The sequence below is a fragment of the Pleurodeles waltl genome, chromosome 3_1 (genome assembly GCF_031143425.1).
Source record: "Pleurodeles waltl isolate 20211129_DDA chromosome 3_1, aPleWal1.hap1.20221129, whole genome shotgun sequence".
Lineage (NCBI taxonomy): Eukaryota > Metazoa > Chordata > Amphibia > Caudata > Salamandridae > Pleurodeles > Pleurodeles waltl.
The window spans coordinates 426,718,322-426,736,748 of NC_090440.1; the positions used below are offsets into that span (position 1 = coordinate 426,718,322).

General features: G+C 47.0%; 1 protein-coding gene across 4 annotated transcripts in view; it reads left to right on the forward strand.

Moving 5' to 3' along the window:
* The window catches only part of FANCI (FA complementation group I), a 714,639-nt gene that overhangs the window by 621,955 nt on the left and 74,257 nt on the right, over positions 1 to 18,427 (forward strand). The window lies entirely within an intron of this gene.

An 18,427-nucleotide genomic window follows, 5' to 3' on the forward strand; every position in this document is an offset into this window, starting at 1 on the left:
CACAACGACAGCAACCGTAAGTACACACTCTTACCTGTTACTGTTGTATATTGTCAATTTTTGTACATGCACACAACTGACATTCGGAAAGAGGGTGCGAGAATGACACCCACACGTAACTGCACACTAACACGCACACTTACATACAGCCACGCGCACACTTGCAGATACACAACAAACACACCAGGGCCACCAAACACACACGTCACAAACACACACACGTACGCACGGAAACATTGCAGAGGCCCACACTCACACAGTACCACACAACAAGTCACAAAGTCACAAACACAGCACATCCGCATCATCTGCAATCACTTGGCGGGGACCCAGAGGGGACATTACCCACACATACATCACAATGTAACACCAACAGGCAAAAATACATACAAATACACAATCATACTACTTACCGATTGACTTACAAAGAACATCGTATCTAACATTTCATGCACATAACACACACTCATTCAAAGCACACACAGCACACCAACAAACAAATCTCAACACACAATACCAACACAACAAAACCTCTAGGACACACAAATGTCCATCACACAACACATACCCTACCACTTTCAGACAAAAGCACTGCTCACAGCCTCACATATTGCCTAAACAACACACATAGCCCAAGAAGAACACACACTCACATACAGACACACAACTAATGTCAGCCAGGAACCACTCCATACTAGGGAAAGAAATGCATGACAAAGATGTAACCAGGAACCAACAACTGGTTGGTTCAAATCATAATATTTGTAAAACAAAGGCCATAGGCCAGTCCATCATTAAAAGTCTGAATGCACACAGTGCACATATGTGTGCTCCGAACTTGACTCCTGACTGCCATGTAAATTCCACAGGTAGGTGCATCTGTTGGGCAGGCAGACACCTCAGGGGTTATCTTGTGGGGGGTGGGGCAGAGGAGTGGGGCTATGTTTAGGTCTTGGAGGGGGTCCTTTGGGATCTGGGTTGGGAGGGGTGTTTGGGCTTGGTCCTAGGTTTAGGGGTGGGTTGGCTTTTAGGTGGAGGGGTTGACTTTTTGGCAGGGGGAGGGGCACACCTCCGCACACCTCATCCTGGACATCCACAGCCACATCACAGTCCACCTGAGAGACCTGCACTGGCTCCCCATCAACAAGAGAATCAAGTTCAAACTCCTCACCCACGCTCACAAGGCACTGCATAACACTGGATAGAATACCTCAACAGTCTGCTCTCCTTCTACACCCTGACCTGACAGCTTCGCTCTGCTGACCTTGCCCTCGCCACCGTCCTACGCATCCACAGAACGACCACCGGTGGCCGATCGTCCCGACCCTCCCCCCCCTATTTCACCCACAGCATTAGCCAGCCATCTGACCACTCCATCACAATCCCATCAATTCAGCTGTAACACAAAACTATTCATGCACAAGATGAGTTGTCAACATCAAAAGTCTCTCCCTATACAGATCATCACTGTGTATCAACAAATCATCCTTAGCAAATGCTGTTATCTGACATCAAAATATCATGTTTACCCCTGATCCACAGTTGCCCAGTCCATCACCAGTACTCATACTTTATGAAAATAAACTCATCTCACTTCAACCTCAACACAGCATGTTGCTTTGCAATCACATGTGACTCTGTCCATAACATTCACAAGGTCAAAGACCTTAGATGAAATCCCTACATATGGCATACCCAAATAGTGAGGCTCATACAATTATATATCATGTCAGTAAAACATCTATCAAAAGTCCTTCTGGACCAACTTATATTATTTATTGACACATGGACAGCAAAGTCATGTCCAGCAATAGGGGCCTACTTAGCACAAAGGATAAAGCCACAGACAACAGGGAGCATACCAACTACTCCAATACAATGGACACTAATCATGTGGATTAAGACCACATACTATTCCACTATCCATGCTGAGTAGAAACCTCTACATGACTACATCAAAAAACCTTCATCACTAACATCTGTCCAGGCGTGTAACCTAATATCTTAGGACTGAAGTAACACTGGCATAGCCCACTTCTAATGTAACCATGATGGACACATACACCTAGAGTCCAGCAAATTGACTGACAACATATCCCATTCCACCAACATCTCCATGTCAAATAGAACACCTGCTACACTTAAGTCAGGCTGAAATGAGCTGATCCATTACAAAATCTGTCTTAACAGCCTCAGATTAGCCAAGGTAAGTATGGCAAGGTAGAGGCCTCAACATAACAAGGCACGAAGTACCAATTGACACATGATGTAGGCACAAAGCAGTGTATGTTGCATCCATATAGGTATGAGGCTGCCCTATGTAGCATGGACAAAATACATGGCCTAAGGCATCAGCAGGCTAGCCACTTACCTTCTCAGTCCTATATATGTGGTACAAAATGATTTAAAACATGTCCGTGAAATGTCTTGTACTGTTAATGTTTTATTACCACCATGCTTTTCACTTTGTAGTATGTCCATTCTGATCAAACATCATATTTGCCAATGTATAGTTCAAACATAACAATGGGGACACCTCCGAGGGAGTGTAGTAAGAATGCCATGTCAAATTCCTGACTGGTATGACACCCTCACATGAAGTTTCCATCTATTGCAGAACACAGGATTATTTGGCCCTCTTACTCATTCTCACACACAATGTAGCACTTAGAGCTAGATCCAGTGGAATAGGACTGGTCAGAGACTAGAGAGCTGGGCAACTTATCAATTGGGTATATGGACTGTGGATGACACAGCAAGTTACACATATGTATTGCAGTGTAGAAGTACACATATGACTCTGTCACATGCACCCTGTCATACTGTTCGGTTGACATAGGTGAGAAACATGTCCCTATACACTATATAATGTACACATCTGTGTATCAATGGTGTCAACTGTAGTACTATGGCTTCCTAGGAGACCCTTTATCTGTAGCACTTGCCACATTATCACAGCTGAGATTCTTAGCCATCATACATTTAACTGGCACAGGCATGTAAATATGTTTGGTCAGTACTTACCGACTTGTGGCTGTTGTGCTCAGGGAAGGCCACCGTCAAAATGCGGGGGCCATTAGTGGGGGTCAAGGTCCGGCGTGCACCCCTCCCTCATTGGGAGGATATCCCCAGCTGGGCCTCTGCAGACTTCCGGGCCCAGCATCCTAGGTCCTCCCACTGCTTCCTACAGTGGGTGCTCCACCGGCTGTGGACCCCCCAGGGTCCGCACTTGCTTGGCGATGGCATGCCAGATTCCCTTTTTTTGATGGGCGTTGACCTGCATAGATGACAAAGACAAAAGCAAAAAGTCATGTCCACATGCACCATACCAACACAAGTGGACAGAACACGTCAGTGACAGTAAGTAGGCACACATTTCCATCCTCTCAGTCCACACTCATACACAGTTTAGCATCTGCATGCATCAACACATTCACAACTTTAAATTTCAGGTACTCCATCATACTCCCCACCTTTCACACACAGGTATACCATTGGACTCGCTTGCTCCTCTGGTGCAACATATAGCTGTCTATACAGGGGTAGGACCTCCTCCACAAGCTTGTCCAGCTCTTCTGGGGTGAAGGCTGGGGCGCTATCACCTGCAGGACTTGGCATGATAGCTCCTAAAGGCAGTACACAGCAGCTCAGGTACTGGAGGGTTTGCTGGCAGAAGTGTCAGGAGTCAAGTGAGCAATACTGCAAAAGATGGCGGTCATGTCTTCCACATACAGGACCGTCACCGCCAGCGGACATTGCCATTGGCCCAAGTCTCCCAAAGGCAGCAATGTGTTCCATTGGCAATTTCTACTGCGGTTGTGACCGCTCACCACCATGACGACATCCGCCTGCGGAATTAGGTCACTTCCACATGTCCAGTACAGTAGGTTAGTCGGCTGCCATTTTGAGCACATTTCAGTAACAGAAGTATTGTGAATATGCGTCATTAACAAATAACTACAATGTGCTAAATATCAGTAAGTAGTGCCTTCAGGTTTAGTAGTCTATTTGTGCATGTGAGTAGTTAAAGCTGTGTAATAGAGGGATTTGTGGTGATAGAAATGTACAGCTATTGTTAACACTCTATGGTGCGTCAGTAATGTACAATAGGTGCTCAAAATGCATTTCACATGTAAAGTCGATCGGACTAACAGTTACAGATAAAAATGCATGTATAGTACATTAGATAATTGAGGGAATATGCACCAAGGGGAGTGTCAAAGGAAGCATAGCAAAATGCTCTACTGTAGATGTTGTAACCCACCTCAACTGCATTACATTACATAATTGAGGGAATGTGCACCAGGGGGAGTGTCAAAGGATGCATAGCAATATGCTGTACTGTATATGTCAGATGTTGTAACCAACCTCAACTGCAGATATGTATGAGTTGTATATGTACATGTTCATTATGTGTGCATTTTTCTTGTCACATACAAAATGTATATGTTTCCACATAGTTACCCTGGCATGAGGAGAGGAAGACAACCTACAGTGTACCGCCCACTAGTAGACCTGCATACCATGGAGGAGAGACATACTATCCATACATATCGCCTGAATAGGCATACAATCATGGATCTTTGTGATCAGTTGGAGACAGATCTGATGTCTGCCAGTCAGAATCCCTATAGCATACCTCCCATTGTTCAAGTAATGTCAGTGCTACACTTTCTGGCCACTGAGTCCTTTCAGAATATAGTGACCCTAACTGCAGGGATATCTGATAGAGACTTCTAGGTGCAGACTCCTTACTGTAGAATTTGCCCCAGGCGTCAGACTGGATCCAGAGATTTTTCTTTGAGCAATACGCTTGTGCGTCGGTAGGTGGTGTCAGTCGACTCCGCAGGCGTTGTTGGCATCGTAGTCGCCGTGATGACGTCAGGAGAGGTACATAGATGCCGCCTCAGCGCAGTGACGTCAGTTCTCTTCTTTCCGCGCCATGCGCTGATTTGGAGAGAGCTACCCTGGTCTCTTTTTGACCGATTTCAACCATTTTGTTGCATTTTCTAGTGAGCTTTTGGTGCGTCAAGGATGTCCCTGAAGACCAGGTTCAAGCCATGCGAGGACTGTCACCGCATGATGTTAGTGATGGATCCGCATCAGGTTTGGCTGTGGTGTCTTGAGCACGACCTGAAGTCGTGCTCTGAGTGCCAGGCCATGCACCCGAAGGCTTTAAGGGAGCAGTCCCTCAAGCTCATGGCAGCCTGTTGCTCGACTCCGTGTAGGTCCCGATCTCGCTCGAGAGGAAGGTCTCAAGACCATTCGCAGAGCCATCACCACTCGTCTTCCTCAAAATCTTTGGGTGCAGGTAAGAAGTTGAAGTGGTCTCATCTCACTTCAACTTCGCCCCGTCGCTTGGCTAACGCGACGCGGGTGGAGCGTCGACGCTCAAGGCCTCTGACCTGTGGCCTGCTTCTGGGTCCTCTCCATGCTTCCCCGAGTTTCGGGGAGCCGGAGCGACCCCTGTCCAACTTAAGGAATTCTATGATGCCATGTGCCTCACCTTTGGGTGGACTGACCCCGATACGGCACCTTCGGGCCCAAGGGGTTCGGTTGAGGGGCCTTCGGGATCAGCGCCGGCGGCTTTGGCTCCGGCTACCGAGGTTCCCTCCGGATCCGCACTGGCGACCGTTGCACCACTGAGACCTTCCCTGGCGCTGGGTTGATTTTCAACGCTCCCGACGTCTGTAGTGGCCACTATCGACATTGACCCGATCCTTATCCCCGACGACACGGAGCGGCGTTGGTAGAAGCCACCTTTGTCTTCAATGGGGCCTATTCACCCCATGTCGGATTTGGACCCTTTTTCCTGTGGGTATGAATTTGGGGAAGGATTGGAGGGGTCCCTAGACCCTTATGAATACCCGGAAGACCCATCTTTGGACTGGGCACAGGAATTGAGCGATGCCAGTGAACTGGACACTTCTCCAAATACTGCCATGCTGTCTCCTACCGTGGCTACTGCGGAGGGAGCGACTTATGGTATGGTGGTCAGTAGGGCGGCCAAGGTCCTTGGCCTTGAGCTACCTACTGTACAGGTCAGGTCCAAGCTCCTGATGAAGGTGCTTCAGCCAGGGGCTTCCACATCTGAACCCCTTTTACCTTTCAATGAATCTCTCACCAATGTCCTTTTGGGTACTTGGTCAAAACCCAACACAGGAGCTCCTGTGAATAGGACTTTTGCACGCTGCCATCAGCCTGCTCCGAATGACCCTAAATTCCTATCCCAACACCCCACGCCTGAGAGTCTTGTCAACCAGGCTTCCTATTTTTCAGGCGCATTCCCTTTCGTAACCCGGATAGGGAATCAAAAAGGCTTGAACAATTTGGGAAGAAGTTGTTTTCTTCCTCCAGTCTGCGCTGCGGTCTGTGAATACCGCATGCCTTTTGGGCTGCTATACCCACTCTCTGTGGGATACGGTTGCGCAAGTCCTGCCGCAGATACCGGAGGAGGCCCGTGCTTTCGTCGTAAAAGCTGTCAACAATGCGAGAGATGCGGCGAAGTTCACAATCCGATGTGGGCTGCACAAGACCGGCTCTCTGGGCAGATCGGTTTCTACGACAGTGACCTTAAGCCGCCACGCCTGGTTGCGTACTTCTGGTTTTTCTGGGGATGTCCAACAGTCTCTCATGGACATGCCCTTTGATGGCTCCCATCTCTTTGGAGACAAAGCGGACTCGGCCTTGGAGAGATTCAAGGATTCCTGGGCTACGGCTCGGTCCCTTGGTCTTTCCTATGCCCCGCAGTCTGCTTCTCGCCTCTTTTGTGGCCACGGAAGGGGCTCCCTGTTGCGTCTCCCACCCAGCCTCTGTGCCGCCCATGCTTTTTAGCCGCTGCGTGGCCGGGGACGCGGATTCCCACGTGGACGTGGGACAGGGAACCAGAGGTCTACCCAGTTCACCTCTGCCCCTGCTGCAGCCTCCAAACCCTCCTAGTGTGTCCCCTCACTCCCATTCAGTTGCTGGCAGGATTCGCTATCACCTGCCCCACTGGGAATCCATCACTACGGACAGGTGGGTCTTGCAGATCGTTCGAAAGGGCTACTCCCTCCCTTTCGAATCTGCCCCACCAGCCATGCCTCCATCACTCAGCCAACTCCCGGAGGATCATTTGGCACTTCTCCGCCAGGACGTCATGGCTCTCTTGGCCAAGGGAGCTATAGAGAAGGTCCCTGTGCCAGAAGTAGGTCGTAGTTGTTATTCCCGCTACTTTTTGGTGCCGAAAAAGGACAAGGGCTTACGTCCTATCCTAGACCTTCGGGACTTCAACTACTTCCTCAAGAAGGAGAAATTCAAAATGCTCACCTTTCCTCTGGTTCTGTCTGGCCTAGACCCAGGAGACTCGATGGTAGCGTTGGACTTGCAGGACGCTTATTTCCACATCCCCATCCTGCCTGCCCACAGATGTTACCTACGATTTGTGGTAGGTCACGAGCACTATCAGTTTACTGTGCTCCCCTTCTGCCTTACCAGCGCCCCTCGGGTGTTCACGAAAGTGATGGCGGTGGTTGCAGCTGGTTAGGGGTCTCAGTCTTCCCCTACCTCGACGACTGGCTGTTGAAGGAGGACTCGCCCCAGAAAGTAGTCTCCCACCTTCTGACTACAGCGAACCTCCTGCACACGCTGGGGTTCACTATAAACGTGCCAAAGTCACACCTGACTCCCTCCCAGATGCTCCCTTTTATCAGATCTGTTCTGGACACTTTGCATTTTCGAGCTTATCCTCCCGAAAAGCGAGTCCGAGATATTCAGGCTATGATTCCGATCTTTCATCCTCTGGTTTCGGTGAGACTGACTCTGAGGCTACTGGGCCTCATGGCCTCTTGCATCCTGCTAGTGACACATGCCAGATGGCATATGTGGGCTCTGCAGTGGGACTTGAAGTTCCAGTGGGCGCAGCATCAGGGGAATCTCTCTGACATGGTTCAGATCTCGGAGGGGACTGCGAAAGACCTGCAGTGGTGGCTTTCGAATCCGCATTCGGTCCACTGGAGATCCCTCTCCCTCCCCCAACCAGATCTATCTATAGTGACAGATGCATCACCTCTGGGTTGGAGCGGCCACATGGGAGAAGCAGAGAGATCAGAGTCCTCTGGTCTTCGGCGGAGTCTGGGCTCCATATCAATCTTCTGGAGCTCCAGGCGATAAGGCTTGCGTTGAAAGCATTTCTTCCCTCTCTCAAAGGGAAAGTAGTGGAGGCGTTCACGGACAATACTACTGCCATATGGTACTGCAACAAACAGGGCGGAGTAGGGTCCTGGACCCTTTGTCAAGAGGCAATAGGTCTCTGGGCATGGCTTGAACATTAGGGTATTACCCTAGTGGTTCAACATCTGGCGGGTTCTCTCAACGACAGACCGGACGAACTCAGCCATCAATGCACAGCCGATCACGAATGGCGTCTCCATCCGGAGGTGGTGTAAGGTCTCTTTCAGCAGTGGGGAGAGCCTTGGTTAGATCTGTTCGCTTCCGTTCGATCTGTTCGCCTCCGCATATAATGCGCAATGTCAGCTGTTTTGCACGTTGGAGTTTCCAAGGCGACACTCGCTCCGAGAGTCCAGCCTCCTTTACGCTTTTACGCCTATACCACTTCTGACCAGAGTTCTCAAGAAGATCAGGAACGACCGGGCCCAAGTCATTTTGGTGGCTCTGGACTGGGCACGGAGAGTATGGTATCCAGAGCTATTGAGTATGGCCATCGATCCTCCACTCAGACTGCCTCTTCGGGCGGATCTTCTGTCGCAGCAGCAGGGGACGGGTCTCCACACAAAACTGTCCAATCTCCGCCTTCATGCGTGGAGATTGAGCGGCGACAGTTGATGACTTTTGATCTTCCACCCGAAGTCTGTGATGTTATCTTGGCAGCCAGGCGTCCCTCCACCAAAACGGTATACGCCTGTCGTTGGCATAAATTTGTGGCATGGTGCACCAACAAATCTGTTGAACCCTCTCTGCCCGAGGTTCTTTTGTTCATTCTTTCTTTGGCCCAGCAGGGCTCTGCTTTGGGCACCATTAAAGGGTATTTATCTGCCATTTTGGCCTTTCTTAGGCTACCTGATCAGCCCTCACTCTTTAAATCTCCTATTTTGAGTAGATTCCTAAAAAGTCTCACCCATTTATTTCCTCCCACTCCATTTATCATGCCTCAGTGGGACCTCAATCTTGTCCTTACTTATTTAATGTGTACTCCCTTTGAGCCGATGCACAAATGTCCCTTACAGTGCCTTCCCTTCAAAACTGTCTTTCTTGTTGCCATCACCTCTGCTCGCAGGGTGAGTGAGCTTCAGGCCCTTTCGTCCAAACCTCCGTACTTGTCTCTTCACCCTGACAAAGTGGTGTTGCACACTAAGGCTTCCATCCTTCCAAAGGTGGTTACGCCTTTTCATGTAGGCCAGTCCATCACCCTACCTACTTCCTATGCACCCCCACATCCTTCCCATGAGGAGGAGAGACTCCACCGTCTGGACCCAAAAAGAGCGTTGGCGTTCTATCTTTATCATACTAAAGATTTCCGGGTGGATGATCAACTCTTTGTTTGGTATGTGGGTGCGAAGAAAGGGAAGGCGGTGCAAAAACATACCATCTCTCGATGGGTACTTCTTTGCATCAAGATCTGCTACGCTTTGGCCAAGAAGCAACCCCCTGAGGGCTCGCTTTCTGATTCCACCAGAGCAACTGCTGCTTCCACTGCGTTAGCATGTGAAGTTCCTGCACACGGTTGCTAAACACTATTACCTGGACATTCAGGTTTGTTGGGATGGCTACTTTGGTTGTTTGGTCCTGCAGGACTTCCTAGTATGATCTTGGTTCGTAGCCCACCACCGAGGATGGCATTGCTTGGGTATCTATTCTAAGGTAAGGAATCTGCAACTAGAAGTCTCTATCAGATATACAAGTTACTTACCTTCGGTAACGAAATATCTGGTAGAGACATATTGTAGTTGCAGATTCCTTACCGACCCACCCATCCTCCTTGCTTGCGAACTGATTTCTAGGGACAGGGGTTCCCCCCTTCAGGTCCTTAGCTCTGGCACACCAATCTCAGTGTTCTTAGTGGCTCTGCGCTTTGGCGTGGAAAGACATTAAAATAAACTGTTGTCACTGCTGAGGTGGCGTCTATGTACTACACCCGATGTCATCACGGCGACTACAATGCCCGCGGAGTCGACCGATGCCACCTACCGACACGCAAGGGTATTGCTCGAAGAAAAATCTCCGGATCCAGTCTGATGCCTGGGGGAAATTCTAAGGTAAGGAATCTGCAACTAGAATATGTCTCTACTAGATATTTTGTTACTGAAGGTAAGTAATTTGTACGTCTCAGCCCATGTTCAGTCTGGTTTTGAAAGATGTCTTGTCAGTATTTTTGAAACACCTGGACAGCTACATCAGGTTTCCCCAACGTGCGGATTTGGCCTACGTGAAGGCAAAGTTTTTTGCAATGGGACGCATTCTACATTTCCTTAGAGCCATAGATGGCACCCATGTAGCCTTGGTTCCCTCCAGTGCAAGGAACAGGTCTATAGGAACAGGAAAAACTATCACTCTAGCAACGTTCAAGTTGTGTGTTTGGCAGACCAGTACATTTCACAAGTCAGTGCAAAGTATCCAGGATCAGTCCATGATTCCTTCATCGTGCGGAACAGCAATATCCCACTGCTGATGACAGGACTGAACACAGAGAGGGCCTGGCTGGTTGGTAATTCAGATTTGACGCGTGTGTTTACAAAGTTTATCTCCTGCGATCACAATTGTGCAAGTCCTGGATATATGTTTGTGTATTTCTACATATTTGCGTACAGTGACTCTAGCTATCCAAACCATCCTTGGTTGTTGTCACCAATGAGATACCCAACCACGCCAGGGGAAGTCTGCTACAGTGAGGCCTATGGAAGGGCAAGGTGTCGTCGTCAAGTGGACTTTTGGGCTCCTGAAGGTAAGATTTCGCTGCCTGGACAGATCAGGAAGAGCCCTCCTCTACTCACCTAACCAGTTATGTCAAATAATTGTTTCCTGCTGCATGCTCCACAACCTTGTCCTGAGGCGTCAGATACCATTCCTACCAGATGAGGGGTAGCCTGCAGAACCTGTGGGTGGAAATGGAGATTTGCCAATTGATGATGAGCCAGACGAAGATGAAGCAGGAGACTTCGGGCAGATCTCATCAATCAGTACTTCAAGTGACTCAATGTATGTGATGTATTCTTGATGCTGTGATTTACTTTTGTAACCTTGAGTTGATGGGTAGCATGTCACCTACTTTTTACCATCAGCTATGAGGTTTTAGGTAGCTCCAATGCCTATTAGTAAGTTGTGCATGTAGACTGTAATTTTGTATAAAACAGAGTGGTCTACACATGCAAACCTACTGTTATGAACATGACTTGTCTGAATTGGAGAATGTTTTCTGCTATGTCCTATCTCTTATCTATGTCAATCTAAGATTTGCCGAATTCCAATTTGGCTCCTCATCCTTGGCAAGTCACAGACAGTGTCAAAAGCAGATGGGAATCGCAGGCAGACATGAGGAGTGGACATGGCTGAAACCAGGTAATAATTGCAATGAGTATGTGGAGTGTAACTAACATGGCCAGACTGTCAGGACACCAGCGTGGAATTGTGTTTTCCCATCAAGATAACCTGTAGAGTACTGGAGGTGGTCAAATGGTGTCATTTGTGTGTCCACATGTGTCTGGCACATGTGAAAATGTAGAACAATAGCCTCTACCATCACAATGGTTTTGTTGCATGTAATCTACCTTGAACCTAGCTGTCAGTGTTCCTACTTTACAGACTAATGTGCATGTGTCTGTGACATAGGTGAGTGGCAAGCCTACAGGTGTCTGACCAATGTAAGTAAAAGATCCCTGCACTGGGGACATCAGTACTGATATCTGTCTGTACCATGGGGTATGAATATTAGAAAGCTAAGGTATGGTTATGTGATACGGCTTTACCAGGTGATACAAAGGACCAATCTGCATGCCTCCTGGCTTGTAGGAAGACTGACATGTCCCTAACTTCCTTATCCTGTGGTTTAGCAGTGTTTGACACCATAGCAAACACCCTGATGTTACTTGTGCTGTTTGCATATCTACCAATAAATGTGTTTGGATGTAGCATACAACTGTTTTTGAATCTGTCAGTGTAAGAATCCTAATGTAATGAGTCTCCTGCTGATAGAGTCCACATGTGATGTCCATAGCATAGCTTGTACAATACAGAGGGACATATTGATACCAGAGTTGGCATGCATAACAGTTGCACATGGTTGATAAATGACACATGCACAGGACCTGTGTTTAAGTGTTATTTATTGTGACAGTAAAACAATTAGTGTGACTTGTAACTTACAGAAACACAATATAAACAGTGAAGGGTTCAGTCATGGTGGCTGGAATCATGAGGGTAGCTGCTACACCATAAGGATACACAAGTCCAGTGTCCTTGTACCATGGGAAAATTGAGATTGGTTTCAGAACAGTCAACAGGGTGTATCTGTGGCACACAAGGGGAACAAGCGAGGAGAGGTCCAATTCTGAGCAGTGGATTTGGTCTTGGCATCTGCTCCTCCTGGATGTCTGGGTGGACGCCCACGTTTGGGGAGGGGGGGGGGGTTGGTTCCTCTGCTACAGAGAGTGGGGTATCTGAGGCTTGTCCTTCCTCTGGCAGCGCCTCAATTCCACTAGCAGCCACAGATGTTGGAGGGCCTGAAGAGACATTACTAGTGGAGAGGCCTGATGTTGTGCTGCAGACCTACTCAGGGTAGTGTTGATGTCCCTCAGCACCCCAGCAGTGGACGTCAGGATGGCATTTTGTGCCTGCCACTGCTGCATGACTTCATGGCGGTGGTCCTTCTGCAGCTGTTGGATTTCCCCCATCATGGTGATTACCTGAGCATGCCTTGGGAAAATTTGTAGGCTCCCAAGACTTGGCATATGGTTTCCTAGTCAGTATTGTCCCTTTGAGCCCCCATCCTCTGGCAGACATTATCCCTCCCACGTACCCCAACCCCACGTGCCTGTGCCCCTGGCACAGTGTGCCCACTCCCAGTGGTGGCAGGACCATCATCTTCAGGGGTGACAGGACCATCATCTTCAGGGGTGACAAGAGGAGACTCAGTTACCTGTACTGTGGGGCACACAATGGATGATACAGGCCCTGGTACACAGGTTTTGGGGGCAAATGGTTGCCAGTGATGTAGACAGGGCTGGAAGGAGTCGATGTGAGCAAGGTGAGGCTGACAGTTGTTGACTGACCAGGTGTCCCCGATGGGCTAGCTTTGTCTTCAGTGACCACACATCTAGGGGTGTGTGTGCTCACTGGGGCCTTCATCTAGAGGTGTCTTGGCAGTCTCTGGTATCCTGTCCATGGTGACATTGGCAAGGTTACCTGTGGTAGAAGTGTAACACAGAGTAGCTGTTACATTTAGGGTATTATTGATGTTGTGTGAGATTCAGACAGTTCCTTAACATGATTCCCAGATTTGACAATGACAGCTGCTGCCCAATCTTACTTAGTACAACATGTGACTCAGTGATTTCAATATAACACCATGCTTGAAGCTGTTAAACAATGTTGGTAGTGATTGGGCTGCTGAAACCATCTTATGTTGTCTGATTATTGACATTGATGTTGATCTTTATAGTGAAGTGTCTGGCATGATACATGGTACAAACAGGAGTACAATACTGTCACAGTAGGGACACAGTTAGGGAGAAAGTAATAGACATTGACCTGCAATTGGATGTACTGCATGTGTAGCCACTTTGGCATCTACACTTCTAGCTCAGGTGAGTAACTTACAATCTTTAGAATCTTTATTCTAAGGGCATTAGGATGGGCACTCCGCTTTAGCTGTGTTTTGCTTGTGATGATAGTGGGAGTTGGCCATTGTATTGCTACCATTGACATTAACTGTTTCACACGTGCACATACCAGATGGGCTAGATTGGTAGTTCATTTCACATGCATGCCATCTCACATGTGGTACACTTCAGGTTTTCACATTGGTGGGATATTGCATTGTCGGAGTAGTAGTGCAAAGAGTTCCCTATACTTTACATACCATTCCCAAGGGCTGTGGAACCAGATACGTTTAGTGGACATGTGGCATGCCAGAGAGGGGTATTGGAACATTTGGCAGAGGTGTAGTGGGTGGTATGTTAACTGGAGTGGGTTAATGTGGTGAGGGAGCATGCAGGACATGACAATTGGGTGACATGGATTTTGTGGGAACTTACCCGACTCTACTCCCCCAGGAATTCCTATCAGGCCCTCAGGATGCAGTATGTCCAAGACCTTCTCCTCCCAAGATGTAAAAGTAGGAGGGGGGAGCCCACCGCCAGTCTTGCGTACTGCCAGCTGGTGCCTGGGTGCCATGGAACGTACCTTCCCCCTGAGGTCGTTCCATGTCTTCCTGATGTCCTCCCTTGTGCATGGATAACTGCCTACAGAATTGACCCTGTTAACTATTCTTTCCAAAACTCAATTTTCCTGGCAATTGATGTTTGCTGGACCTGTGTTCCGAACAGGTGTGGCTGTACCCGCACAATTTCTTCCACAATGACCGTCAACTCCTCATCCTTTACACTTGAGTGCTTTTGTGGGGACGTGGTAGTGTTCCATCAAAAGGCTGCAGAAATAGGTCAATGGTGAGGTGTAGGTGGTGTGATGTGAGTGGATGACGGTTGTTGTGGATAATGTGTTGTAGTACAATTTGTGTTGTGTAAGTTGTGCAGGTGTGTGATGTGTGCGTAGTGAAATGTAAATGGGTCCCTATTCTTGCGTTTTGTTGCTCTCTAAACCGTTGGTTGTCTGTGACTGTGTGTGGTGTTTTGGTTGCAAAGCACTGTGGGTTGTGTAGGGGTGTTTTATAGTGGAGTGTGTAGGTGTGTCGGGTGTGTGGATGTGTCAGGTGTGGGGTATTCAAAGTATTCTGTGTGGTGTTGTGTTCTGTGTTCTGTTCAGTGTGGTGTGAGTTCAGACCTACGTGATTCACACCCCCAATGGTTTTCCGCCATGGAAGAAACGCTGTCATGATTTGTGGATCGTAACCTGATGGGTGGATTTTTGTTGGCCTGGCGGTGCTGGTGGTGGGACCACCTCTTTTCCATACTCCAGTGTCCTGGTGGTTTCGAACATTTGGCTGTTTTTTGGTGGACTTCACAGTTTGACTCTTAATACGCTGGTTGTATTACCGGCAACAGAGTGGTCTTTTGGCGGCCATAACCACGGCGGTCTTGCCAAAAGACCGCAGTACTCGTAATGACCCCCAAAGACATGAAAGCAAGGCAAAAAGGAAGATGAGGAAGAAGAGGCAAGAAAGAAGTGAGAAAAAATAGTAACAAAAGAAATTTTCAAAACTGGGTAAGATGCATCATCTGCCTGTCAGCTTTTGAGCCATCACAGAAATAGGCAATGTTTTAAATAGCTGACATATTGGGTGGGCAGCTGTAAATTGTCAGTTCTGCTAACAGGCAGTTACCATATGCAAGTTACTTAGTGTCAGTCTGCGAGCTACTGGTAGCTCAGTATCTACCTTTTGGAGACCCCTGCTTTAGGCTCTGACAATTCTTGTTTTATTCTGTCATGGTTGTGTTAAATTTTCTGTTTGGGGAAGCTCCTAGGGCACTCAGTGATCAAATAAATACATTTAAAAAATGGCTTAAGGCAAAGATATTTTTTGGTCTCCAAAGAGCACACATTATCTTAGAAGTCCCTGACCCTGAAGGAAACTACTTTGTGCGTGAATAAGCTCCTTGTGAAGGGGTAGCATGCCGTAACTCTCAGTGAAGTCAGTTAATGGCTGAGGTGGACTGACCCAGTGCTCTATGATGCATGCTGGATGTGAATGACACAACAGACTAATGGATAAAGTCTGAGTGAAAATCCCTATAACTATGATATACATATACTTTTTGTAAAATCAAAACGTCTTTGCTAACACCAGACCTAAAAAGTCTTTGTTAATGCTTTTTGTAATGATTTTATAAATCTTTATGACAAATACAGGGTTGAAAAGACAGACAGAGATAGGAAAGAGGCTTGAAAGACAGAGAGGGTTGTATAGCTAGACAGATTTTGTGTAGATAGTGTTGCATAGATAGATACACAGATACAGTTGCATAGGTAGACAGTGTTGAGTAGATAGACACATAGTGGTACAGAGATAGTCTTGCCCAGATAGACAGATTGTTAAGCAGGTAGACAGGGCTGCATACACAGAAAAGCTTCCATAGAGAAAGAGGGCTGCCTAGATAGATTAGTAAATCAGTTTGCAACAATAGGTAGTAGACAAGCGGGATTGCAAATGATAGATGCACAGGCACACAGACAGGGTTGTGAAAATAGACAGGCAAAGTGGCAAAGACAGATAGACAGAGTTGCAAAAATAGGTAAATATTCAAACATAGATACATAGAGCCGTTAGATAGATAGACTGGAAGATAGGTAGACAATTTGACACATGGTTGCATAGATGGATATATAGAAATGGATTGATAGACACATAGGGTAGATAGACTGGTAGAACCACAGACAGGTAGACATACAGTTTGACAGAGAGGCAGAAAGGTAGATGGATAGACAGGTGGATAGATGTGTGGCTAGATAGACAGGCAGGCTGTTAGACAGGTAACCAGATAATTGGATTGTTAGACAGATAGGGTTACAAAGACAGATAACAGGACAGGGAATTTGAATAAATGGCACAGCTTCAATTTGTAATATCGTAGTTAAATGCCTATATTAGCATGACATACAAGATCACTGAAAACAAACTAGAAAGCCACACAAGCATAACATAGAGACTGCACTGCTTTACAAGTATAACTGTAGTCTTCAATTAAGATACATATCAGCATGACAAACAGGAGTGCAGGTATAAATGCACTTCATTGTGTGCGTGGTAAAAAGGATAACTTTATAAATAATAGTTTCAAATGGACACAATCTTGTATCCTGTGAAATAGCAGCAGTGAGGCAAAAAGGTGGTAAGTGCTCTGTGCTCACACCAAGAGGGACAAACACATCATGCTCTAAACACCAAGGCAACAATAACGTAAAAACAAAAACACTAGCTTTGAAGGGAATTATTTGTGTGTGCTCCTATGTGAAAGAGCAAAATTCAGTCACTCAAAATGAACTTAGCTAATGGAAGAAGTAGGCTCACCCACTGCACGTGTTGTATGCTGTGACATGCAAAAGCAAGATGTTAGTGACACAGGAGCAGACCAATGGATGACCAGCGCCTACTGAAAGCCCCTTTTTAGTAAGTATGTTATATAAATAATTTCAGTAAAATCAAAAGGTCTTGGCTAATGCCAGACCTAAAGAGAAGACCTGATAAATTATTTACATGCCTTAGTTTCTCTTTATGTGGAATTGTAGTCAGATTGATATGCCAAGGTATTACGACTACAGGCAAGTACTGTTTATGTGTTCACAAAGGAAGCAGTTCCAACACTGTCTTGAATTTTTCAATGGGGTACCATTTTATTTACAATTTTAACCTGGTTATGTCTGCAGCAGTCCAGAACTTTCAGGCCCATTTTCTATGATACCTCTATGGTGTTGCACACTAAATTGTATGGCCTTGTCGTGGATGAAATCTTCTCTGAACTGGAACACATGCAAATCATGACTGGTTTCACTCTGTTTGAGTTCTTCAGTCCGGTGTAGCTTGGTTGCAGTGGCACAGTGAGCAAGGGATCCACATCTGGGCCTACCCTTGGGTGCTTTGAGCAGTACATCAAACACACAAAAGGTAATGAAGGATGCTTGCAATAAGTCTAACTACTGGCAGTTGCTTAGGGTAGCATTCCAACCAATCATTCTTTTGCCCACCATGCCCCCTCAGATTAGACCCAGCCATAGGCAAATTAGTCCTGACCCTCACATGGATCCCTTGTTCACTGTGCCATTGGAACCTTGCTACACATCGACTGAAGATCCCCAATCAGGGCGAACCCGTTTTTGAGTTGTTTCTGTTCTAGTTCAAAGAGGATCTCCCTTGGCATTTTTTGTTGCATTGTCCTAAGGGTCAAAACTGATTTGCATATAGTAGGGGCAGATCTGAGATATTAAGTTATGTTAATTTGTAGAATGTACTATCGCCCAGGAGGTTATTCTGGCACTGAGCAGTTGTGAGTTTAGCCACACCTTGTCCTAGTGGGACTACTAAAAAAAAAACAGGTCTTCAGCTTCTTGCAGAATTCAAGTGAGGAAGAGGCTCTGATGTGTAGTGGCAGGTTGTTCCATGCTTCACAAGCGATGTAGGGGGAAGGCTCAGTTGCCAATGTGATTTTTTATTTGCGTGGGATACAGTGGCATGGTGAGCAAAAGAATGATGGTTTGGAATATTGCCACAAGAGAATGCCAGTGGTTAGACCTATTGTAAGCATCCTCTCTTCACCTTTTGAGT